Genomic DNA, 27388 nt, shown 5'->3' with positions numbered 1-27388 from the left:
TACATATGGGATTAGCTCCAAGTTAAGTAAGCTGACAAAGCCTTTGAATAGCTAGCCTGAACACTATAGCATAGTTAACCACAGCTTATGGGTTAAACAATGGGAATCACACTATTGATAAGGTAAACACAGGTAATCAGGATTGAATACACGTATGTTGATAGGATAAGGATATAAGTAATAAGTTGAATACCAATATACAACCTGCTTTATATCTGTAATATGATACAAGCTTTTATAGGAGTAGTGACATGTGAATAGAGCACGTATACGATAAGAGCTTACCCATTGCCTGATTCTAACATTGATACGAGTAGTACTAATATGACATCACGTATCTTATGTACCTCAGCTGTTCCCATTACTGAGCAGTGATACACGATAATGGTTGATAAGTTGTACTAGCTATTATGGAAATGTTATGTGTAAAGCTATGCATGTATACTGGTTAGATTCAAGCTATGTGTACAGCTAAGCATGTATTTGTGTAAAGCTAGGTATGTATATTGGGCTTCATCTCAAGGATTACGCAGACCCAGCTGGCAGCTTGTCTTCAGCTGGGAATTTGCGCAGAGCATAAGAGGTAACCAGAGCCACTCAGCCCAAGAATTGCGCAAAAGCATTCCCTCAGCTGGCAAGTTGCCCGGTTCCCTACAGAAGAACTGCGCAATCTACCCATGCATGCATGGCAACCTTTCCCGAAAAGGCAAAAAGCGAAAAAGCATCCCTAAAAAATAGGGATCAATTTTTAGCACTAGGAGTCACATTCAAGTTAATTTTTGAAACTTCCTGCCACTTGTCATTTTTTCCTAGATTTTTGGCATGCGCGTCATAAACCCTAAATCGACCAAATCTATTTAAACGACGCCCAAAGCTCATTTTACACATTTAATCTTAGAGCTCTAGCATTCCCAAGGAATCTAGGAACCTTTGGCACAATCGGCACAACTTTTTCGAGTAAGTTTTGTTTTTAAGCCTGTTGTTGTTTTTTCTATCGCTTTTATTTCCTTGGCTTGTGCGAGTGTTGTTTTGCATGTTTTATTGAACGAACGCTGGCGTTTTAATTTGTTTTAACTTGTAGAAGTGTTGTTTCAAGTTTCACATTATCTTTCTTAAGCGTCGCATGCATAACATTGTTTTTGCACTAACAGTCGTCGTTGCGGCGACCCTCTCCACCAGCTTCGTTGTTCGTCCGTTTGACTGATTCCTGCATTGGTTTTGATTGCATGCATGATCATTCACTCCTATCTACACCATCCTTCGCTCATGCATTTAGATATACTCGTTTTCAAGTTGCCCTTGGGCAGATCTGGGTTGCCTTGGCTCAGATCTTGCTTTGCCCGACATGCACTACGCATTCTTGGAACTCAAGGCTCTGCCTTGGCCCCTAGGAATTGCACAAAGGATGCCTGTCACTGGCCTCCAACTATGCTTTTCACGATTCTGGGAGACAGTGCCCAGTCTTGCCCACTAGGATTGCGCAATGTGCAGTCCCAGCAAGCAGTTAAGCCAGATTGGAACTGTGCATTGCCAGTTCCAGTCAGCAGCAAGTCTCACTGGCACCTGAGACTGCGCAATGCGCATTTCTAGCTGCCAGTCTCCAACCTCTTAGAGTGACTACTATGCAATCTTGCCCAGCAGTCACCCAGTTTGTTGCATGACTGATCCTTGAAGTGCCTTGTGTTTTTAACTGACATTTGCTTGTCGTGAGTGTCTGCTTTGAAGCCATGGATGCAATAGTCCGCTTCGACAAAGATGTCATCAAATAGTACGGGGACACAATAGCGCAATACCAAGCTTGGTATTAGTTCGTCACCAAAGACCATCGCGAGGAGGTTACTAAGTTGGTCTTTTTACAAGACCCTGAGTGATGTTGTTTGTCTTGTCAAGCTGACAAAAGCCTATTTTTGTCCCACATGGGTATATATGGAAATTGTATTATTGTAAATATGTTGTAAGTGAAATTCCAAGTGTCATTATTGGAAAGTGAACAACCACTATTATAATGTGAAGAGTCATGAGGGTAGTCCAAGAGTTAAAGGAGAATGTGGGTCACCCCACCTTTTGCTAGTTCAGCAGAGAGAGATAGTACATTTACAATGAAGTCAACACATTGACTTATCTAGATGAGAGTATAGATCATCTCTAAGAAGATGATACATGAAATCAGTTGAAGACATGCTGCTTCAACTGATTCTCCAAGGTGACTCCTTCACCTATCATCGTGTTGCATCTCGTCATCATTTTGCACTTCACCGTACTGCACCATGCTGCACCCATCATCACAATGCTGGACCTTATGACTGTTGCACCTAATGTTGTATTATTGTCCCATGTGTCAACAATTGAACCATGTTGTCCATGTTAGCTGTCCCATTGCTTGTTTGTTGTCCCTTGCATGCTTATTGTACCATTGCATGCTTGGCGTACTTGCTGCTAAGTACCATACAGTTAGTTGTCCCAATGTTAGTTTGTTGTCCCGTGCACGCTGTTGTACCTTTGTGCCACTGCTACACAATGTCATGGTTGTCCCGTTGTGCTTTGCTATACCATAACAACACCATGAATTTGTTGCACTAAATACTAGTTGTCCCATGTTGTACCATTGTACCATTGTTGTCCCGTTGTGCACTATATGCCATTGACCATTGTTGTCCCATTGTTGTACCATATGCTGCACCATACTGCACCAAGTTGCCTTTGCTGTCCAATTGCTTATCATTGCAGCACCATGTAGCATTGTTGTCCGGATATTACACCATACTTCTTGTTGTCCATACTACTGCACCATTGTTGCACCATACATCTTGCTGTCATATACAATGTTGTCTATAATGTTACAGCATTCATCATAAGACTTGGATCTATCATTCATGACTGTGATTCAATCCAAACGACAAATAGAGCATCCTTATTTAGAACAGCATTAAGGATCGCTGAAGGTGTGGCTTCTTTATCTCAGCATTTACATGTGAGAGCATTCCTTCCATGACAACAATGGTATTCCTTTCATGACTGCGTATAGGATAAGGGCTTTTCCTTTCATGACAGCAAGGGCATTCCATGTGTAGAACACTTCTTCTAGGAAAGCTTTTAGGTGCCATCTCCATTAGGCAGCGTAGCAACTAGGTTTAGGCCATCTCTTCTCCTTAGACCTGCGACTCGGGTTTCTGCCTTCATTTCCATGGCTGCATATTTTACTTCTTCATAGGGCAGCGTTAGGGCTTCTCTATAGGGTAGCGTTAGGGCTTCTCCATAGGGCAGCGTTAGGGCTTGTTGTTAGGCCTCCTTCACCGTGCTAGAACTCCTTGTCCTCCTGCGTCTAAGGCTTCTTCAATAGGGCAGCATAGACCCTAAGGCACTCCCTCTAGATTAGGGCAGCATTATCCCTTAGGATCTCTCCTCCTACTAAAACCCAAAGACAAGTAGAGAGGAAGAGATCCCAAGTGTGTTGAAATGACTTGAAGGCCACATCTATTTATACTAAAACGTTGAGCACAAGTGAGGTTTATTTGGTTGTTGGCTGACCTTGATGAATTGTCCCATAACACAAATAAATTCATATCTCCATGAATACTTATCGGAATCAGATGATCTTTAGATCAATCCTACACCTCTCGATGAGAGGGATCCAAGAAAAATATCAACTACCATCTAAGTCACAGGATTCATCCTAAACCCCCTACGAATCCCGAATCCAGCGAATCCGACACGATTCGATCCGAATTCGTGTCCAAATCATATGACACGTCGTGTCCTTTTCCGACACGTCGAATCCGAGGTCGTGTCACAATTTTCAAAAGCGTGTCGCGATTTTGGGAAACGTGTCTTGTTCATGGTAATGTTAAATTCTTAAAGTAAAAGTGACATTCTCCTTAATCTTAATTTTCATCCTTTTACTTAAATTTTTAACATTACCATGAAATGACTTAGGATGTTTGAGAGTGGTTCCGGCCTCATCGGATTTCATATGAAGAAAGTAGAATTTTAGATTTCATTCAAAATCCAACAGACTTATCAGTTTTTTAGGATTTTAGGATTGGGGGATTGCAATGTTTCCATTGAATATTGTCATGTATTAGGGTATGGAACTCGTATTTAATCAAGAGCACCAATCCCTCTATGTACCTTGATGTTAGTGACATTGGTTGTCGAACTCCTTTATCATGACCCTCCTAAAAATGTAAGCATCACTCAAACAAAATCTTGACTTGACATATTATGCTTGTTCTATCTTATGTTAATGCTTAAAGGGTGATATTAATGACAAAGATCCCTATACAGATACAGAGGTAATGACAAAGATACCTCTGGATATTAATGCTTAGAGGGTGATATTAATGACAAAGATCCTGAATTTCCAACAAGACTAAAAAATTAGACATTTCTCGTGGTGGCAAGAGGGCCAAGCATAAGAAATAGATAATAGATTGACATGTATTTGAATTTTGTATGTACTATGCATGCTAATAGCTATAGATGAGATCTATGTTTGAAATCAATAAATTTGTATCATTAATTAAAATTTGTGTAAGAAATATGATAATATCTAATTTTTAATATATATATATATATATATATTTTTAATAAAATAATATATAACGTGTCCTGTTTCGGGGGGTCAGCGTGTCCGAATCCGACACCACGAATCTCGAATCCTACGTGTCCCGAATCCCGTGTCAGGTGACTTAGACTACCATTAATAAGATGACCCACATGGAGTTTGGCCCTAGTTGCCAATTTTAACAATCCCTCTCAACTAGGGAGAACTCCATCCGCTGATCCATATGTCCAATTGTACTATCTCTGCCATCAGTGCCTTGCACTGCTCTGCTTTGCTGAACCATGAAGAAGAAGAATTGATTGAGAATGTCTCATACCATTCTCTACTGACCCGAAGTCAGTTCCATATGAAGAGAGTGTGTCATATCACTCTTACTGACCCGAAGTCAGTTTTATTGATCCTAGATCAATATCGCAAGAGAGTGTCTCAAACCACTCATATTGATCCCAGATCAGTTTCATTGATCCCAGCTCAATGGAGGTCATCCTAACATAGGGAGTACGACAGATAAAACGATGCGTCCATCGATAGTACTACTATGGTCCCTAACCCCATTTCCCTACTCATTGATCAAATGAGAGGTACTTCCCATGAGTCCCAAAATGCATGGGTAGGATGCCTCGACAGGAGAACTAATCATCCTGTCTCACAGGAGAACTAATCATCATGTCCCACAAGAGAACGAATCATCATTTCCCAAAGTCACCACGGGGTATCACAGGGGAAGGCTAAGCCATTCACCCTATACACAGCGCACCATTAGTAGAGGGTGAGTCGCCCTATGGTCGTGTGTTGCTCCAATAAGTACCCCAAGCCCCCTCAAGAGCTCCCAGAGCTCAATGCATGCAACATGCAAGACCCTTATAAGAAAGTCTCTCAACGACTCCAAGTCGTTTAGGAAGTCACAAATTTGACCTTTCCCCGGCGCTTTAACAAAATGCCTGCGACATGTACATTAGTCTCAATGCGATGGAGCCTCCTTGCTCATCGACATACCATATCCCAGATAAGGTAGTCTCTGATGTCTATCTGTTGGAGCAATCATCGAATACGGAATTTCTCAACAATCGAATCCCCCCTGGTTGTCACAGAGAATCACAGTGGTATTCATCATGTGTACAAACAACTCATTGAAGAGCTTCCACAACCAGGCAACTGTACCAAGATCATACTCGTAGCTATGTATTCGGTCTCGGCGGTGCTTATAGCAACCGACTTCTGCTTCCTGCTCATCCATGATATCAAAGCAGAATCCAAAGACAACCAACACTGAGAAGTGCTCTAGTGATCCTCCACACTGCCCGCCCAGTGAGCATTCGAATAATCATGCAGCTTCATATTTCCGGTAGTGTATCTCAATCCATGAGAGATTGTGCCTCGAAGATATCTCGAAGATTCTTGGCACCAATCGAGTGAGGCTCAACCAAATATGAGCTCACCATGCTAACTGCAAAATATATATCTGGACGAAAGTTCACCAAGAACATCGATGCAAATGAGTTTATGAAACTTAGAGGCATTTCCCAAATCTGGTCCGTCATCACCACCATATAACATCTGAAAGTTAAGATCCTCGAGGTAGTCACTGGCTTGCAGTTTACCATTCCACATCCGGAATCCAACTCCCTCTTACTTGTGCAAGTTAGAGGGTCTGCACCTGTCAGAAATAGGTCATCGTCAGAAGGTGTCGGTATGAGAGGTCTATCATCCACAACCTTTAAACAATGGTTTGGATTGGCTTCACTCTCAGTGAATCTCAGCTTCATCTGACAGATATCAATCCTCTCATATCAAACCTAGGGTGGTTAGCTTCAAGCCATAGAGGGCTTTCTTCCACCTGCATACATGAGATTCCTAATGAATCTCAAACCCCACAGGTTGTTCCAAACCTATGGACCTGCTACATGAGGGGAATGGTCCCCTTGTGAGATTTTCCTTCGGTACATCTCAAACATGTACCTTCATGCTCATTTTGAATTCAGGCATCCCTATCATCATCTAACTCACAGACCTCCAGTGCTATGTGTCAACCGACATGGTCCCCAATGGACTTTCTACAATTTGATACAAATTGCCAACCTTGAACCCATGAGTAAAAGCATCTATGAAAATTCTAGTTTCAAACACATACCTTTCCATCGATGAATGCCACCCTGAAACCTTACTTCCATTGCCGAAAGGGACACCAGGTTCTTCTTGCGATCAGTTACATAGAAGAGATTTTGTAAATGAATCAAGTTACCCTCATTCAATTGAGGAGTAAAATCCTACACCCTTTTCGGAATAGGTGGCATCGGCTCCAAGTATAATCCCACAATAGTTTCCATCTCTACCAAATTCGAGAGAGCACCCTTCTATCCGATGAGGTGCCTTGAAGCACTACAATCAATAAGCCAAATTCCCAAAGAATCTAAAGGATAGGGCCAATACAAGATAACGCTTCTTTATCTTATCAGAAACAACATTTGATTCTTCATACCTGGGGTTCCTTGCTTTCATTGAAGAGTCGGTTGTATCCTTAATGACCTGCATTATGTATCATTCCTCTGATCATTCAAGATGTCCCTAAAATCATTGTTATCGTCATCAAGTGATGTGTCCCTGCCAGTCGAACACTCCTTCGCATAATGGCCAAACTGCCTTTCCTTCCATCCTTAGATCCGGACTTCCCATAGAAGTGGTCTTCAGGTAGGCCATCAGAAACTTCCGCTGCGCCATTCTGATAATTTTCTTTGCTTCGACTTCGCCCTTGGTGAATTAGAAGAGGGATGAGGATCTTTTTGTCCTTTCCCAATTGTCTTTGGTGATTGCTCTTTCACTCTTGCTTGGGCTTTGTCTTTTCCTCATCTCTGATACCATGTTAAGTTTAGGTATGTTCTATGCTAGAGCAATTTATTTCAATTTTCACAGTTAGCTCAATATCTTTTCCAGATTAGTAATCACATCAGCATTAAAGTAAACATGCCCTAAACATTTCCGAAGACCACTTATTTACATCATTACATGGAAATTAATTAAAATGTCTCATTTTGCGGGAATATTTAATTATTAAAAAATCCTACTTAATCCTAGTCAAATTCCGCGAATTTCAGAGATGACCTAGCATGGTAATATACATTAAGTCTAGACACTAAGATGCATTAGGGGCTCAACCTTCAAGTCGTCACCCCAGCGTTTGGGTAATGCAGTGAGTGAAACTATTTGCTGCTAAAAAGCAGGAATAATTAACAAAGTAAAAAAAACACTCCAAGGTGTACTCACTTGTTGGTAGAGTCCCAATACCTTAGACCTGTTACATGGCTTTATTCATCATGCTAGTGACATTTATACAATATCCTCGTATGGTTGCAGAATCTGAGGACTGAAGAAGAATCTAGAGTTGAAAACTCTAGTAATATGATGATCTCTGATTTTACAAGCAACCTTTGGTACATCATTGAGCATGGAGTCGTCAAAAAATCTTCAGGTGCCACTCGGGTGAGCAACAGATCTCATTGCAGTGGTGCTCCTAATGAGTTTTCCTTCAACTCTTTCAAAACATCCCTACCTTTAATGTCCAGCACGATTGGATCATACTTACAATTGCATGTAGTGTGTTGTTGCTAAGCTTGCTTCGTATATTTCTGCGCAAACTCAAGGGTTGAATTTGGCACCATGCAATTGGTTGAAGAAGATAGTGGTTTCAATGGGAAAATCCTCCGCATTATTATTTACCAAAAATGTTTGATGAATCATTGATTATAGGACCTTTCATTTCTGAACTAGTAATAGAGATATTTGGTTTGCCCTCAAAATGATAAAGTTGTGACCCAGATCACCAACATTTACAAAAACAACCTAAAACTATGCAACAGAGTTTCAAACCTGCATTCTAGCCCATAGTGTCCACATCAATTAAAATAAATTTTATTAGTTTCCGGCGACACAATTACATAATGATGAATGTTGTGAGGGTTACGAATATGATTTGATCACCCCATAATAATGTTATATAATAGCAACAGTTAAGTTGTGAGCATTGTTTCAAACATTAAGCCTAGTATCAAATGATCGTCATGAGAGGTTGAGCTCAAGGATGATCAACAATACCTGTGAAAATCTTTTTAGGTTCAAAAATGTTGTTTCATATCTAAAGATCAATAATAATTTCGGATTGATAAGATACACACTCATTACTTCCGTGCTTGCATCCAACAAGGTGATACCACCCATTAGACCTGCAAACCAATCAAGTTTATTTTGGCATGTTTGGGTGTCGATTAAAACTACTTGTATTTTCCAATTAATTTTGATTGAGTAATTTTGTATTAGAACAGATCCTAGGGATGGGGTACCTTATTTTGATAGTCTTCTTGTTCAATGCTCAGTAGTCAATACACATCCTCCATGTGCCATCCTTTTTCTTCACCAAAACTATTAATGAGGCAAATGGATTCAAACTATGTCTGATGTGGCCCATGGTAGCAGTTCTATGATGGCCTTTTCTATCTCATCATTGAATTTCTTCAGATGCCTATAAGGTGTTGTTATCATTAACTTGGCCCCCTTTAGCATTATGGTGTGCTCAAAAACCCTATCAGGAGGTCTCCATGGGGGAATCTCTCCAACAACCTAATCATGCTTATTTAGAAATAACTGAATATTAACTTGATATTGTTGGTTGCTATTTGACGACTTCTAACTCGTAATCAAACTTTTCGCTGCACAAGCCACATCACATGCCTAAGTAGAGCCTCCATTATCTTAGATTATACAGTTCGAGGACTGCCATTGGACATATCTCTCAACACTACCCTGCTACAATTTGATGCCCTGAATTCCATTTACATTACCTGGTAGTTCATTAAGAACTTTCCCAACAAGTATAATTGTTATAGCCCCAATACTACATTGGTGTTCGCAAGATCTACATAGATGTCATTGATGATTGTGTAATTGCCCATTGTCACACTCAAGCGAGGAATCCTTTGTAAGCATGTCATGTTGTACCCATCAACCACTACAACACTAAAGCCCTCAAACACTTATGTGGGAATACCTCTGTTTGCCACTAAAGTTGCATCAATGAAATTGTGTGTTGCCCTGCCATCGACCGAAGTTGTGATTCATTGTCCTTGTATGACCCCCTGATCCTGAAAGTGTAATACTTAGAGACTCTAGAAATAGTGTTGATAGTGCCAACCCTAATTCTCGTACAAGGTCTCTCATACCCTTTAACCTCTGAACTATTAGGCTCACCGCTGGGTGTTGGCATTATATCCTCTTCGTCATCATTGTCTAAGATCACCTCAATATTGTGGACCTTCCCCTTGCCCAAGCAATTAGGTCCCCATGGCTCCTTGCAAGTGACGCAAAGTTTCTTCCTTCTCATCTCACTCCAAGTTTCATCATCCAACCTATCCTTCCTAGTTCATTCTCTCTGAAACAGCTTCTTTCTCTATTTTCTAACGAATGAGTGGTTTGGATGGAAATTTAGCTTTAGGTATTGCATCTTCCATTATGTGCATCCTGGTGATGGCATCTTATAGAGTGGTGGGTTTGCAGTCTTGACCCAACCGAGGGTTGCGGTGGAATGTCCCAAGGTAACCAATTTGTGGTGCCACCATTCATGCGTAACACGTTTGTGCTTCCAAATGCAAGTTGGCGAATTTGATAGCCTCTACTATCAACATTGGGTTAAGTTGGATGTAGGTATCTAACTTTTGTACTAAACACCTTGCGAAACACTTGGATGACCCGTCAATAATTTTTAAACCTTACATAGTAGGTCATAGTTCGGTTTTGTACCCCTAGTCCTATTTTTGTACTTAACATTACCAAACTCAATAAAGGTCATGGTTGCTCGAACATTCTCTGCTAATGACGCATACTCCCTGAAATATTATGAAAAAGCTTTATTTTGTTCTACAAGTCCTTGGTTTACGGCTCCCAAACCATCTAGAAACTAGGGTAGTAGAGGTATAGGGTTCTTTTTACCGATTGTCACTATGTTAGTTGGTGTAGAGATGTTAAAGGGGGCAGGATTGTTGCTTCCTTCTGCAAAACTGCTACTACCTTCATTAGATCTATTACCAGCATTGTTGCCTGCATTATTCAAATTTGCCGAAACATGGGAAAAAAATTGGGCTATCTATTGCTACCTTCACGTCAACAGTTGAGTTATCTGTTGTTGACCTTGTGCCATCTATCAAGCTATCTATTGTTGCCCTCTTGCTAACTAACTCCCCTAAGATGTCAAAAGGGTTAGTTTCTAGTGGTTTCTCTTCCCTGTCTGCCATGACTCAATTCTGTGGCTGTAACGTTTTCCCCATCTTCCAGAAGCATCCAGAGTTCATATGCTCATAAGCTGGCAGGATGCACAGCTCTAATACCACTACGGTATCCCTCTCAAAGAGATTATCGTTGGGATTTAATTATGCGTTAGGGTTACAGTAATATAATGCTTCTTCAGTCTATAAGAGTATAAACAAGAACTCAAACAACAGTTAATTCCACCAGCAAACACTACGAAGTAGGTCCAATTCATCAACAAATAACAAACTTGCAAATTCCACAATTTCCCAACAAGGATATCAACATCAATGTAGTGTCTAGTCTTACAAAAATGTAGCTATCCCCCTATTGCCACAAAATCACACCAGCAGACCTTGCTTGCTATACTATGATGTTAATCTACCCCTGCTATCTCAATCGACACCGTAAATTAACCTGTAGATTCTTGTTCTCAGGCAACCGCAATCTTAGACTCTTAAATTTAGCCTCCTTAGCCATTGGGTGTATCAGATTTGCCCTATGCCCATTCGTTGTAGGTTGAACCAGTCTCAAGCAACCCGCTGCTCTTTGCTAGCTAACCCACAACCTTCCTTCCAGCCCTCGCGGCCTCAAAACATTCGGCTCCACACTTCGTTGGCCTTGGGAAGTTGGTCTTACACTAATCGCTGCACACAAAGGTTTGGTTCCAACTTTGTTGTAGGTTAATGCCCATCAACAAGAAACCTGCAACCTTCGCTAACCACGGATAATAACTCGCTACTCATCGTTCTACCATCACTACCACTGAAACTAGGTCTTATCCCTCACTGCTACAAAATTAAGATATCAGTCCATACTTGCCTTAGAAAGATAGTTTACTGCCACAGATAGATTATCATCCAGCCAGAATTCAATCTTGTAGCGAGATGACATAGAGGGATTGTCCAAGGTGGAACCTTTCACCACTGAAACCAAAAGAAAAAAGGGGTCTTAAACCATCCAAGAACTTCAGCTCAAAATCAGAAAGGTTACAAAACCATGATGATCACAATGAATATCCTCTCCTTTTCATATAACCCTTTGGTTTTTCCCTCCTAATTTTAATTTTGAGTGGCTAACAAGTTTCCCCACATTTGCCCCGAATTAATTATCATTACCCAATGTTACCCAAGTAACATCAAATAATAGTCCCCCAACTATCATTGTCCTCTCTCCTTTTCATATACCCCTTTGTGGTTTTTTTCCCTCCTAATTTTAATTTTAAGTGGCTAAAAAGTTTCCCTACATTTGCCCCAAATTGACTATCATTATCCAATATTACCCAAGTAACATCAAATAATAGTCCCCCTTTACGAATGACTCTAGCCTACGAGGTTAAATAGGCTATTGTGTCCTCCCTCAGGCAATTAATTTGAAGAGGACACTACAAATTCTGTACAGATGGCAATACCAATTGAGCATGTATGTGTGTGTTTGTGTGTGTTTGAAATAGCCTATCCAAACCACAGAAGAAGCTGACATTTACAAATTTTCTATTTTATGATTTAATGCTTTACTGTGCAACTTTGCTGTACCTCCTTGTTGGCTTACCATCCTGGTCTGTGCATGCATGCTTTGTCCTTGGTTTTCTGATCTCCATTATGTTAAAGCTCTGGAAGTGTATGAACTTGACATACATCCATTTGTATGTAATAAATCTGCTCTTACAACTCAGAAGACAACGGGTATGGTTTTGCTCCTGCAACTCAGAAAATGATGGGTATGGTTCTGCTCTTGCACCTCAGATGATGATGGGTATGGTTCTGCTCTTGTGTAGATCCATTGAGAAAGCAACTGTGTTAACTGGATTTGGAGTAGCCTGTCAAAAAACAGGTGAGAATTATTTGCCATGAGCTTATGGAGTTTTGAAAATGGTGATTCATACGCATTGCCATTGAAAATATCTGGAATATACATGTACTTTGCAAGTGTAGTATTTAATTTTGTCAGGCCTAGTGATGGGGGAATCAATGGTGGCTTAGTAGAAGGGTTTCTCTAGCTAACATTAGCGCATTCTCTTCATATTTTGCACAGACTATTGAAGAACTACAAGGTGTAAATGAACCGAATTATCCCACCAGGAAACCATCTCGCCAATATTGAAATGATGTCCGCATCTTGCTGCATGGATTATTAGATTCAATGGTCTTACCTTAGCTCTACCCCAGTAAAACAATAACACTAAAACACATCAGATTATCAATTCAACCTTCCCTTTCCAGCTTTATACACCCCCCCCAATTTCCTTTTGTACAAAATACCAATTGCAAGGTATCGTATTCTGGCCAAAATATATAAAAAAGCAGGATCAATTGCAAGGTATTGTATGATTGCCAAAATATATAAAACCAGGATCATTTGCCAGGTACCACATACATGTCAAGATAGATACAAAGACAGACTCTGCTTACAATACAAAACAATCCTAAAAGCCGCTGGTAAGAAATGCAATGATAATAGGTGCACTTGAAGGTGTCTAACCTAGATATTCCCAAGATACTGCATAAAAAGATCATTTCATTTGGTAAACTGAAGCAATTTGCAAACAGCCTGTTCAGATGATTATTGTCAAGTAACATGACAATCCACACAATAACAGATGACTGCGACTTCAGTATCATTTTCAAGACTAAAGTCTGTATCTATTTTACATAAACCTAGGTGGAAGACTTATGAGTCCACTAAAATAATTTAAACGCACTATGACAATGCTCACCAATACTTCAACCATAAAATATGACTAATTTCACAAAGCAAAACATGGAGACATTCTATATTCACCATGCGTGTTTGCTATACCTTTTCAGAGGGTTACATAAAGGAATATACTGAACTGTACTGTGCTTACACATTGACTAATCATTCAACTGTTCAATGCGCTCAAGTATTGATCCTGTTAGCGTTCACTCCTCACAAATTTCTCACAACAAAAGGATTATCATAAGCTCTTAAGAGTTGGACTTTATGTGAAATCTTGAGAGCTTAGAAATATTCTATTGTTTCCAGAAATTGTCAGAATAAATATTACAGGATCAGTACCTGAGAGCATTGGAGAGCTGAATGAATCAGTTAACATGTTTGTAGAATTTTACTATTGAATCTGGACCCATATCTCCATTCTCAACCCATCTCATCTGATTCCCATACAGAACTGAACTCTGCTGACATGTTAACTATCATTCAACTGTTCAATATACTAAATGTCAACCCTGTAACATTCACTCCTCACACATTTCTGACAACAAAAGGGTCATCATAAGCTCTTAGGACTAGCTCTTACAACATCTTAAGAGATTACAATAATACTCTTGTTACCAGAAATTGTCAGAAGAAATCTTACAAGACCGCTACCTAAGAACATTGGACAGTTGACTGCATTAGTTAACATGTTTGGAGAATTCTATCTTCAAATCGAGATCCATCTCATGTGATTCCCGTATGTGGTATAAATTGTCCTGAAGGTACCTGCATCATTCGACACAAAGCTATTCAGCACAATCGTTAACAAAAAACATCACAACTGCACAATATGATTGGTGCATCAAAATTGGCATTCACATGTCTAAGGTCTTTTTGGCATATCTGGTGTGGGTATAAAAGGTTTCCATTAAATCTCGTAAGCCTTTTTAACTATTATAAATAAACCACTAAAGTAAAAAAACAAATCAGTTATAAGAACTGAAAAGAAAGCTTGAAAAAAGATTAACATTTTCTAAAAGGCAAACACTAGAACACACTTCAAAATACTTTTCCTAAAATACTTCTTCCACCTGGGATCAAATTTGAAGGGCATGGTCATATTTCAATATGAAGTCATACTATATTTTCAACCCTTCTATGTTGACAAGTTAAAACTAATGTTCCACCAAGACTCCGGGATAGGGAGATGCATGTTTGGGGTGATGCACAGGGGGGGCGTGTGGGAGTACCCTCAAATTTTAGGGAAAATTAGGGGGGCAGGGGGATATGGGGGTATATAATTTTTTTAATATATATATTTTCAATAATGAAAGCATAAATACATTGATCCGTACATGATTGAATTAAATAATGAAATACCCTGATCCATACTCATCATTCATACTAATACATACATCATTCATTCATACACCATGAGATTCAATAATGAACTAGATTGATCCATATTCATCATTCATTATTCAACATTCTAGAATCTAAATTGATATAAAAATTAAATTCATCATTCATCATTCTAGATTCTAAATTGATTTAAAATTTAAATTCATGATTCTAGAATCTAATTAGTACTAAGCAAAATAGACTATAGTAGATACTTAAGCCTAAAGATTGGAATAGTAAATTGATATAATCAAACTCAAAAAAAGTAAAGAGTGAGAGTCAAAGAATCAGTCTAAGGTCATCCATATCTAAAGTCAAGACTCGAAAGTTAAAACTGACAATTAAAAATGGCCAATGAGCATTGAAGGAGTGCCATGGAGGAGGAGGTGCAACAGTTAACTGGTAAGTCAAATAGTGCTGCGCAGTAAGCTGAGTAGACATAAGCTTGGTAACTCGAATGAGTGAGTTAGAGATTGCAAATTAGTTTAGGTTTTGATATTTGTTATGTGTTGTTCTTTTTAGTTTTAATTTTTTTATGGTTTTTTTATAATTTTTTTTAATTTCTATATTACAACAGTTACTAGAAAAAAACTAAGCAGAACACGGCCCCCCTCAAAAGGGGTGCTTCTGGGCTTGGTGCTCTTGATTAAATGCTAGTTCCAAACCCTTATATATAATAGAGCCCAATGGAAACATCGCAATTCGCTCATTCCTGAAATCCTAAAAATTGTTATGTCTGATGCATTTTGAGTGGAATCTGAAATTTACTTTCTCCATATGAAATAAAATGAGGTCAAAACCACTCTCAAACATCCTAAGTCAATTAATAGGGCCCTAGGGTTGAATGTTGAGCTTTCCCACTCATAAATTATTGTTTCAAGCAAAATTAAGGGGGAGCGCCTAGCCCTTTTTTAGAGGAGCTGCCCACAAGCACCCCTTTTGGGAAACACATCCCCACAGTAGGGAAATGTTTCCCCCTGCGTCTCCCTGTGTCTCCCTAAAAGGGGGCGTGGGGAAACGTGTCCCTGAGCATCTTCCCATCCTAGGTGTGTGGGAAGCGTGGGTACGTGCACCCCACCATAGGGGACACATCCTCATGGAACACTGGTTAAAATAAACTATTGTTTTCTTTCAAAAGCAAAAAATGGATCAAAATTTTAACTATTTCGTATTTTATGTTTAGCACAATTGCAAGTCGTGTGGTAGTACTAAAATAGGATAGATAAACAGCAGTGTTTTTTATAATCACTACAGAGTCGAATTCCTATCAATCTTATGCTGAAATGATGTAGCTTAAAGTATCTAAATGCAGTACCAAAGTAAAATTGATACCAATAACCAAACAAGGCAGTGACTGCACAAACAATGTTTGTTGTAGCATCAAACTACAGAACTATATTATCTAAATTTTTTCCTGGTAGCACTCTCATTTCCGTAAAATGTTTTTAATTCCAATGAACAAAGACTTGCCTGACTCGATAACGAAATTATGTTCCTTTGACATCAAGGATTTAGAAAAGAATTTAGAAAGAACCAATCATAGTAGAAGGAAAGAACCAATCATAGAAGGATCATTACAGGATCTAAATACTAAAAAATAGTCACCATAAAAGAACACTAAACATTAAAAGCACAAGCCTAGTACTCTATGAGTCTATCCCCCATCTGCTTATACTAGATATAAACAACACGTTTGTAGAAAGTTAGAAAAATACATTGTACAATCAGGTTGAACTCAATACAGATTCGTACAGATTCAATTGGACCTACAACACATTCCAGCCACAAAGCCGGAAAGAGCACAATAAAAATAAAAGCAAACATTGAATCTTATCATTGTTGTGGATTTTGTCCTTAGAATGACATGAGACATTCCAAATATGATGCCCAATCTGATATGTTGGCTCTTCTAGCATGGATGCAAAGAGAAAGCAATTACAGTACTTGATCTGTTTTTTATAATATAAGACTATATTTTGCTAAGAAAACAAAGGTATACAAAAAAGCCCACATGCATTACATATCGAATATCATTCCTTCAGGAAAGCCCTAAAAGCCAAGTGTGTGTGGAGACTAATATCAAAAGAGGACCTCTGGAATCAGATTCACATTCAGAGATATATTGAGCCCAATTCAGCAGAAGACTGGATTGGAAACCCAAACAAGTCAATCAACAATGCATCCATATTATTGAAAGTACTGACTATAACATTCCCTTTAATAGAAAAATTGCTGGCATCGAAGGTTCGCAATGAGGCTAAGGCGAAGATCAGTATAGACCCATGGATAAGCAGTGGAGCTGAGTACAAGCTGCCAGAAGCAGTGATAAACTCTCTTCAATCTAGACCAGGTAGCTGGACCAGGAAACTCCTCCATTTGCCAGCAGGATTGGAATAGCGCTGAACAGAGAGACGACTCAAAGGCCAAGCAAATATTCAATCGAAAGGATTTATAAACAAATCAAAAGTGTGCCATGCCTATATAAAAGACTCTGATGATGAACATGTCTGGTCTAAAATCCAGCCTTGGGGATTTACACTCCAAAGTTAGGATAAGAATCGTGTACCCTGGACAGACCAGAATGCACACTCTCATGGTGGAAGCGCATCTGGATAAGAACCTTTCAAAAGTTCATTATTTACATGCAGTTGGCAATCTTAAATAGAGCACCCACATAGGAAGTTCTTAAGAGAAGAAATGGATCAAGTCCAAGCAAATGTATCATGTGTAAAAGAGTTGAAAAGAACATAGACCACTTACTGATATTCTGTCCTTACTAAAGGGAATCTGGATGGTTTGACAAGGATAAAGGACTGTGGACAAGGAGGTTATGCTGAAGAGTGCTCTAAAAAATGGTAGCAAAACTCAGTCCTCAAAGGCCTTCCTCTAATAGTATCATGGGGAATCTAGAAAGATAGAAATGTTGAAATCTTTGAAGACAGGTATATAACGCTTTCAATGTGCCTTCTAAGGTCAGTCAATCTTCTCAAACTTCAAAGCTTTTTCATCAACCCCTACACAGAAAAAGTTGATTCATGCTCCTATGAACAAATCTGGAACATGGGGATTACATTGATGGAGCTAGTCAATGTACCCCCCAAAAAAGGGAAGCCATACGTGTTCTCTATCTCAATAACTCTCACTGTATCAGATTTAAAATAGATTCAGGTGAGAATCAAATAACTACACCGAGCTTATTTCCCTAACAATACTCTAAAAACTAGCAGCCCACAGTGGCATTTAAAAAAATACCAGTGTTTGTTGGCTCATTGTTGTTAGATAGTGTACCCCAGATCATCTTCTACTAGGTTGGAGCACACATGGCAGATCTGGGCACCTTCTATTACAGCAGCATTACACAAATCCATGCAGCATTAAATTCCAAACAGCATAATGATCTGTTGGTGAGAATGCAGCAATAAATAGACAGTAGGAGCACATCACAAATTTTACTATTCCAGCAATAAGGGCACACGCATGCATGTATGCACCAGCCATAAATAGAATAAGATAATTTTATCATTATACTTCAGGTTAAAGATAAAGTGCTAAAGTTAGATGAGTCAGTTCCGTTTTTTCTTTCACAGTCTTTCTGAATTCATTTTTTATCAGTTAGATAGAGCACAGATCCAGAGATCTAAGTAATATATCTATTTTTATAAACCCTAGGTGTCACTTATAAGAGAGAGTGAGAGTATGGATCTGTAATAGGGTTTGTTTCAGTTCTTACACAAAATCCTTTCTAGCAGATTTTTATTCAGCAGTATTGGAATAGCAGTAACAGGGGTTTTTGACATTGATCTGTGTGTTCCAATGTATGTATTCCAACTGTGTTTCTAGATTTTAGTGAGATTCAGATTGCAGTTTTGATTAGCCTTTAAATTTAGACAGTGTTAGTTTCCACTAGAAGAAGAATCTGTTTACAATGCGTTAGACAAAAATTCATAATGGTATCAGAGAAAGGTTTGTTGAAACATTCTAAAAATCCTTGAATAGATAGTAGGACTGCTACCTATGAAAGGGAGCTGTCACGAGGCTCCAGGGATCGGATGCTGTGATCCATGCTTGAGAAAAGCACAGTGAAGTTTCAGGTTGTCGGGTTCTTTGTTAGGCTGCTGATCTGTTTTAACTTTCGTTTAGGCGATATTCCAATGCAGTATTATGGCTACAGTCAATCTCAAATACATGGACAGATTGGAAGGTCCCTCTTAACTTCATCCCGGGGAAGTCTCAGGTAACCAGCCTACATCCATCTTAACTCCAGATCTTCCAAGCATTTGGCGGGATCAAATTTCTTTTCACTCTAAAAGAGGTTTGCACCTCAATAGATTTGATCCCTCTCGACACTCGATAGATCTGGAGTTAAGATGGATCTAGAGTGAGAGAAATTATTCTTACATAAGAATACCATTGGCAAAACCATGGGTTGTCAAAACCACCAACAATAAATTGACTATTTTACCTCAATTTTATTTTAATTATTAGTTTTATTTTTTATTTTATTTCATTTCTATTTTATGCAATTTGACCGAGTCAAAATGTTTACATAACAAGACACTACATTACAACATCTCTTCCATACCAGGCTGAGAGCGCCTCTAGGCACAAAGATATTGTTGGAGTACGATTGTCTAACTTCTTTGAGAAACTGGTTGTAGAGCCTCCCAAACCTGTGTAATTGGTAAATCATAAAAAGAAGATGGCCAAGGTCAAGTGAGTCATACTTGAATCTATGAAGGATCATTAGATCCCTCACATCACCAAAAAGACCACAATAAAGTACATGTTTGATGCTCTAGTCACTCTATCAGAGTGAGAACAACAAACAGAAGACATTGCTAAGAAATAAGCTGAATCCCTGCAAATGAGTAAAAGGATATTGTAGTTGCCTACTTAATGAAGATTATTGATCTCCATGATCAGCTTGCAGCAATTGAGAGGAGGTGAAGGGTGAAAAGCTAGTACTCATTGCATTAAATAGGTCCTGTTCTTTTTGGAAACTTTTTGGCTATGACATCTAGGCAAAAAAAAGTTAAAACTTCCCATTTTGAAGAGGCTATGGAATGACTTCAACTAGCAGGAGCAGAATGTTGTCCTCATTAGTAAGACGCAGAAGGGCAACAAGAAAAGAGGAACTAAGAAGAGTTAAAAAGGGAAGAAAGAGAAGCCAGGTTCTTGTAACCAGGGAAAGAAGGACTTGAGCCACATCAAGTGCTTCAAGTGTCAAATGTTTGGGCACTTTGCTTCCAATGTCATCAAAAGAAGGGAAAGGGAAAGCAACTTATAAAGAGTACAAAAGCATCAGCTCAAGTGGATGAGCTTTCATCCAATCTCGAGATAAACTTCTCAATGGTCTCATGCCTGTCATCTGACATCATGTCTGATGTGGACTGGTATGTGGACAGTGGACCCTGCAAACATACAACCTCTAACAAGAGTACCTTTAGTAGAACTTGGTGATGATGCCACATAACCAGTTGCAAGAGTGGGATCCATCAAGTGATATCCTTAAGCTTACTAAGTTATTGATGTTTTGTATGTACCTAGCTTAACTAAAAATCTCTTTCCAATTTCAGTGATGATAGATCCTACATATATAGCTAACTTTGAAGATCAACAAGTCCTCATCCTAAATTGCAAGGGAATCCTATAAGAACTTTAGGGTATGATAGTGACAACATGTGTGAGCTTTGACAAAAGAGACTAGGTCACTTGCACTAGTGAATGTTGCCAATCTTGAAAAACATGGTGTGGGGATTGCCAATCTTCAAGGCTGAGAAGAAAGGAGTGTGCAAAGGTTGTGCACTTGGCCAGCATGTAAAGGATGTTTTCCTGGCAGTAAACATAGGTCAAGAGGGGTTTCTGACCTAATCAACTCAAATGTATGTGGGCCCATCTCTTCAACTTCCTTATCAAGTAACATTTACTATGAATATTTTATTGATGATTCTTCTAGGAAGTCCTAGACTTACTTCACAAAAACCAAAGGAGTTTGATACCTTTTGCATGAAATCAAGAATCAAGAAAATGTTGATAGTTCCCTACAACCCTCAGTAGTTTGGGGTTGCAAAGGGGAGGAACAGATCTATCATAAAACAGTCAAATCCTTGATTCATGATCTAGTTCTGCTCATGTGTCTCTGTGTATAAACATGTCTCATCATTGTCTATATTTTGAATAGGTATCCTCACAGAATTTTGAAGGATAAGACATCAATGGAGGAATTCAGAAGCCTTAAGTAACACATCTTTGAGTTTTTCAGTTGTCCTATCTACATTCATATTCCAGATGAGAAAAGGACCAAGTTGGAACCTTCTAGTTTGAAGGACATCTTTGTAGGTTAGAGTGAAACCTCAAAAGCTTATAGAATATACATTCCATCTCAACATAAAGTAGATGTGAGCAGAGATACCAAGTTTGAAGAAAATGCATGGTCCTCTAAGTCTCAAGAACCTCCAATAGTGACCATGGAGGCAGAAGAGCTTGGTATCCCAAAAACAGATATGCAGAAATCAAAAAGATCATGAAAAGCAGATTTAGATCAGCAAGCTTTTGGAGGTGCAAGGGGTGCCTCTTTACCTTCAAGTTCAGCTAGAAAGCCTAGATGGCTAATCTAGACATTACAAGAGGCAACAGAGTAAGCTGGTGCTCCAACTACTTCCCTTCAAGTAAGCCACCCTCCTAAAAAGTTCCCTAGTTATGTTGCACTGATATTTTTCATTATTGAAACAAAACCTTCTAGTAACGGCAGTAAGGAAGCAAGTACTGCAAAATGCCATGATGGAGGAATACATCTCCTCCTAAAGAATGATGGGTAGGAGATAGTGCCTAGACTAGTGGAGAAGTCAGTATTTGACTCTAGTTTTTCTTACAACAATCATGCATGGTTAAGCATGCAGCAGATAGCAGCATAGAAAACTGCAAAGCTCGGTTTGTGGCTGGACGGTTCTCCCATTAAAAAGGAGTTGACTATGAGGAGACTTTTGCTCTTGTTACTAAATATACCTCTATCAGATTTACTATGTCTTTCACAACAATCTTCCATTGGATTTTATATCAAATTTATGTAAAGACAACATTTCTTAATAGGTCGATTAAGGAGTTATATGAATAAACCAACCAAGAGGCTTTTAGGTGAATAGGCTTGAGACCAATGTTTACAAGTTGAAGAAGGCCCTTTATGAGTTGAAACAGGCACCATTTGCATGGCACTCCAAGATCGATGAGTAACTTTCAGATTTGGGTTTCACTAAGACAGATGCAGATTCTAATTTTTACAATTTGGTAGATCATTCTAATCTGCTTGTTTTAGTCCCATATGTAGACAATCTTACACTCACAGGAAGTTAAAAGGAATCCACAAAATGGTGCAGGGAAAAATTGGCAAGAGAATTTGTCATGACTTGAAGCACTACTTGCTGGCTCTAGGGGTGTAGCAAAGTGCAGGTGAAGTGTTCCTTGGACAGAATAAGTATGTAATTGAAATTCTTAGAAGATTTCAAATGATGGACTGCAAACCCATGGCTACTCCCGTGTATGCAATTGAAATTCTGATGAGATTTCAAATGATGTACTGCAAACCCATGGCTATTCCCCTGTGGTAGTAAATCCGTTGTACTTTGTTGATTCTAATTCAGATTTGATGAACATCTGTATACAGGGAATTGATAGGTTTCCTCATGTACTTAGTTAACACAAGGCCTAACATTTGTTTTGCAGTCAACACTTTCTGTACAAGGTGCAGCCTAGGCAAGTTCATCAAGTTGCCACAAAACACAAGCTCTAATACTTGGAAGGGGGCAGTGCATTTTGCACTGAGATATGTTAGTGATGCAGCTTTTTATTCAATGATAATGGAATAGCATTAACAGGGGCTCTCGACAGTGATCTACATGTTCTGTGCATGTTTTCTAACTGTGTCCGTTTATAGGCTCAAACGACATTCAGATTACAGTTTCGATTAGCCTTTAAATTCAGACTGTGCTAATTTCCTGTAGGAGAAGAATCTGTTAAACAAGTGTTACTAAATTTCATCAGTTGTTAGTAATTAATTGGATGAATGGCAGTAGTAGAAGATGAAATCAAACGTTCTGTCCGTTTTTATTTCAGAGTGCTTTGAACATGTCTACAAAGAATTAAATGTTGAAGCAGACACCTTGAGGAAGGAAGGACTGCAGTTGGCTGAGGGTTCAAGGTTATGGAGTGAAATCAAGGATTGTCATAACTTACAGGAACATATTTCTCCATCCTCGAATGGGGACTTTTATGACAGTCAGTATTCTGAAGATGATCCAAGTGCCTCAAAAGAAGATTTCTAAATTTTAGAGAAGTTACAGGACCCTTCAATCAATATCAATGCCTTCTTCAGGCTTAGCAAAGAATGTATATTTTCGTTCTGATATTTCTCGAAGCTTCAAGCATTTACAGAATGTATCTCTTTATACTCGGATGAAATAAAAGATTAGAAAAATTGAGGGAAAATATATCAATATCAATCGATATGTAAGCCAATAAATGCACCAAAAAAAACACAGATTGAAAAAATATGCCTGCTGTGAGTCTGTGAAAGCAAATATAAGCAGCACCTCTTCTGGAAAATGTGAAGCGGAAATACAAAACAAAAAAGACATCGTTATAAGAGAATATGGGTTGAGAGAGACAAAATAAATCAAGGCTTAGACTCACCTCTATCCGATTGCATATGAGGATCTGAACCAGCCGCATCGGATTATCCACAAATGCGCCTTTGTCCGTGCACCGATCAAGTCAATCCGCCGCCTGGAAAGAAAAATAGCGCAATGCAAATATTTGCAAATGCCCTCCTGAAAACCCTCGGAGAAGGATATATCTGCGGACCTGAAACCCTACATCCGATATAACAACCCATTTTAAGATATAATGTTTTAAAAAGTTAAGAGCATTGTCGCCGATCGTATATAAAACTAGCATTTGCACAAACCGGTGCAACGTCATAGAAGTAGTGAGATATGGAAGTAAGTAAAAGTAATATTTTAGTAAAATGTTACATATGTGTTGTTGAATTAATAATTTTATTATATGGTTAATAATAGAATGAATTTATAATTTTATTATATAGTTAATAATAGAATTAATAGAGAAGGCTATCATTCCAAAAAAAAAAATAGAGGAAATATTAGTTTTAAGATTTAAAAAAATTAATTAAAAAGAGAGATAAATTTTAGGTTTAATTTTAAAGCCTCAATGTGAAAGGATTATATCAGAACATCCTAAAAAGTCTTTTAAGAAAAATGGCGATTAAAACCTTTTCCAAATAAATTTTAAAGGTTTAAAGCCTAAATATAATAAAAGCCGGCATATATATGTAAATAGTAATAAAGAGATCGACCCCATAAAACTGCCACGTTGCATATTGGGATCTCGCGAGTGGCGTTTTTGTTTTATTGTCCATGACCAGACTTCCGAAGCCTCTAACTTGCGACTTTATTTACACCATATCCATTCAATTTAATTATTTACACCATAACCATTGCAACTTTTAATGTCCATGACCAGACACACGGCTTTAAAACCTGTGATATGAAGGGTGTGACGTGGCAACTGTGATATTATATTAAGGTGTGCTATGATGGAGCAGTCGGGTCTGCAACACGTATTGCAATCGGAGGTTTCAAAGTGACAAGGCTTCAAAAGTTGAGATATGGCGGATGCGATATTAATGGCCAAATGTGGAGAATTAATGGTTTTCAATAGAATAAACGCATTCATTATTACTAACGGTTTACTGAGATTTCGCTCATAAAAGTCTTGGATTATTATGTAATCGGTTATTTGCTAAGTTATTCGCTCTGAATGTTAGTTACTCTCACCCTTGTGTTTCTCTTGACAGGTCAATCCCAACAAGCATAATTCAACAAAAATGTCTCAGTCGACCAAACCCAGGAAGAAACCTGTTGTTCAACAACAATCAGTTGCTCTTCCCCCTGAGTTTACAAAATTGCCTGCATTATTTACCGATACCACATGCACCTCAAACACCGTAACATCTACCTGGGAGGCTACATATCAACTTTTCGAAGATGAAGAGTCGAGAGTCATAGAAAGAGTAGTCATAGCCGAAGATTCATACCCGGTTTCTGATACTACATATAGTGATCTGGCCAATTCATTCCTCCACAGAATTGTTGCTCAGCTGAACATCCTTCCTTACATGGATATGATCAGATGTGTTGTTGACCATCTAAACATAGCTGACAGAAACTTTATGACTAAAAGGAACACAGTCATCGGCTCTTTCACCAGCAAAGATTCGACTCAGATGTACCAATTGTCGGCACCTCAGAAGAAATATGATAATGACTTCATTGAGAAATTCATGAAGGAAAATCGGGATCAATCTGAAGTCATCAAAGGATGGAGAAGAGATGCCAGCAAGCACAAGCGAGAAAATAAGGGTATGCATTCTATAGCTTCTCTTGTCGGTCCATATTTTTATGTTTCCACCATGATATGTAGATTATTTGGTTATGTCAATACCCAAAAGTTTTCAGACCAGTGGGTACCCTTGATTGATGCAGCTATGTTATGGACTGGGGGACTGTTCTATCTAATAATTTAAGTATCCAAATCCTAGATTATAGGAAGAAATGTAGTTTTTTTTCTAGAAAGCATTGTTCCCCCATTTTACATGAGTGCCTATGTAATGGATGTTATTTGCTTTACTTTTGATTTCCCATCCATGGGATGTAAATGGACCATACAGGACCCATGTCTATCCACGTTTATTATAGTATTCTCTGGGAGTCAAAATATCAACCCCATTTCTACAAAATTTGTCATGGAGTTGTGCTTCCAATCCACCAGTTTGTCTTTAATGAAAAATGCCCTAGAATCTCACCTAAAGCCAACAACCACCTCTTATCAGTTGGCAGATGGTTTGGAGAAGAGTCCTTTATCTATGTTCAGGTTTTTGGCAGCCTTGCACAGCCACATGTGTTACCCCTATATATTCCTGACAAGCTCCTCGCCCGGGAAATAGCCTATCAGACTATAGGAAATGGCCTATCTAAGGTCATGAAAGATAACAAAAATATAATGTGCCATGTCTTTCCCTTTCGTTGTGGTGCCTATTCCCTTGAGAATTTCAAGCATGTTGTTAAGGAAATGGAGGAAATACAGCTTATGAACTTTCCAACCATTCTGAATTGGTAGTTCGACCCATTGATACTGCCAAGAATGTTAACACTCGGGCAAAACTAAAGTAGTTCGCAAATGAGCCTGATAAGTTTGATGACCTATTTGAGTCGACTTCCGACTATGCAAAGGTTGAGAGAGACGCATCAGCGCGGTTCAGCCCCAAAGAATTAGTTTAATTCAATCAATACGGGACTAAAAGGATCTCCCACTTGCCCACAAAGTTAGTAAAACTCAATCAGCAGAGCACAGAGTATGACAAAGGAGTAGGCACATCACAGGTCTCAGATGTAGCTCATACTAAAGAGACAGAGGCTTCTTCTTCATCACAGGCAGAGAAAGTTCTAACAGACAATAATCTGGAATAAATTTGGGAACAGTTTGCCAAACAATATGACACCAAAAATATGCAAACTCCTAAAAACACATAGAAGACCTTGTTTAATGTTGAGGCTTCAAAGGAAACTATGGACACTGATGATTTGGAGATCATCCCAATATTTCCGACCTCTAAGGTCGTTCTGAAAATAGAGGAGATTCCTCCTCTTGATGTATTCTAAAGTCTGAAGTTGTTATGCAACCAATTTGTATGCCATACTACCAATCTTTTGCAACACCTTGTACATACCATAATACTTTGGTGATAATTTATTATTCTTCTTAGCTTGCTTGAGGGACATTTGTTTGTATGGTTGTAGCTGTAGAAATACCCAGTCACCAAAACTTCTTTCGTTGCGATGTTGATCTGCCTATTATTTCATTCTATTATGTGCTAAAGTGAGGTTATCCTTTAAGACTTGGAGAACTTGTTGTTGATGCTCGATGTGATCTTCCACTGCTTGAACCTTATTATAGATTGGTTCAGTAGAGTGAACTTGTACAAAGTGACACGTGTCACTGTTTCGACCTTCAGACTTGAAACCGATACACAGAAAACTACAATCTGTCCTCTTTCTGTACCTTTTTACGAAATTTCAATCTGATGCTCAGAGAGAAGGTTATGACAATTTTCCCTAGGTCACATGTTTGAGATATAATTCGGGAGCCTGCAAAAACCCTAACTTCCTTGGATCATATCTCTGAAAATATAGCGAGACAAGATTTGAAATTCATACCCAAGGTTCCTCAAGATTTTGGCTCAAATGGGTCTTAATTTTACCTTCTGAAACGTCATAGAAAAAAACTTATAGCGAAAATTCCATGATGGATTGTTTGAAGCAACGAAACCCTAAAAGCCAAACCTCTGATACCAACTGCTATGGAACCAGCTCACAAAATAGA

General features: G+C 38.7%; 1 long non-coding RNA gene across 3 annotated transcripts in view; it reads right to left on the bottom strand.

Annotated features, from left to right (window-relative positions):
• Positions 1–23858, bottom strand: part of LOC149217039 (uncharacterized) — a 59800-nt gene extending 35942 nt beyond the window's left edge. Inside the window, exons 1-3 of one of the 3 annotated variants that reach the window (XR_016251188.1) lie at positions 23621–23858; positions 13655–14320; positions 12391–12674 (exon numbers count right to left, since the gene is read on the bottom strand). This is a non-coding gene — a long non-coding RNA (uncharacterized LOC149217039). The remainder of the gene's footprint in view (positions 1–12390; positions 12675–13654; positions 14321–23620) is intronic. The other 2 variants (XR_016251187.1, XR_016251189.1) reach the window with 2 other exon arrangements.
• Between the last annotated feature and the right edge of the window lie 3530 nt (positions 23859–27388).

This window comes from Pinus tabuliformis, chromosome 1_1, assembly GCF_031772625.1.
Source record: "Pinus tabuliformis cultivar Carrire ecotype Pingquan chromosome 1_1, CPIR1, whole genome shotgun sequence".
Lineage (NCBI taxonomy): Eukaryota > Viridiplantae > Streptophyta > Pinopsida > Pinales > Pinaceae > Pinus > Pinus tabuliformis.
This window is presented reverse-complemented; position numbering and strand designations above follow the sequence as displayed.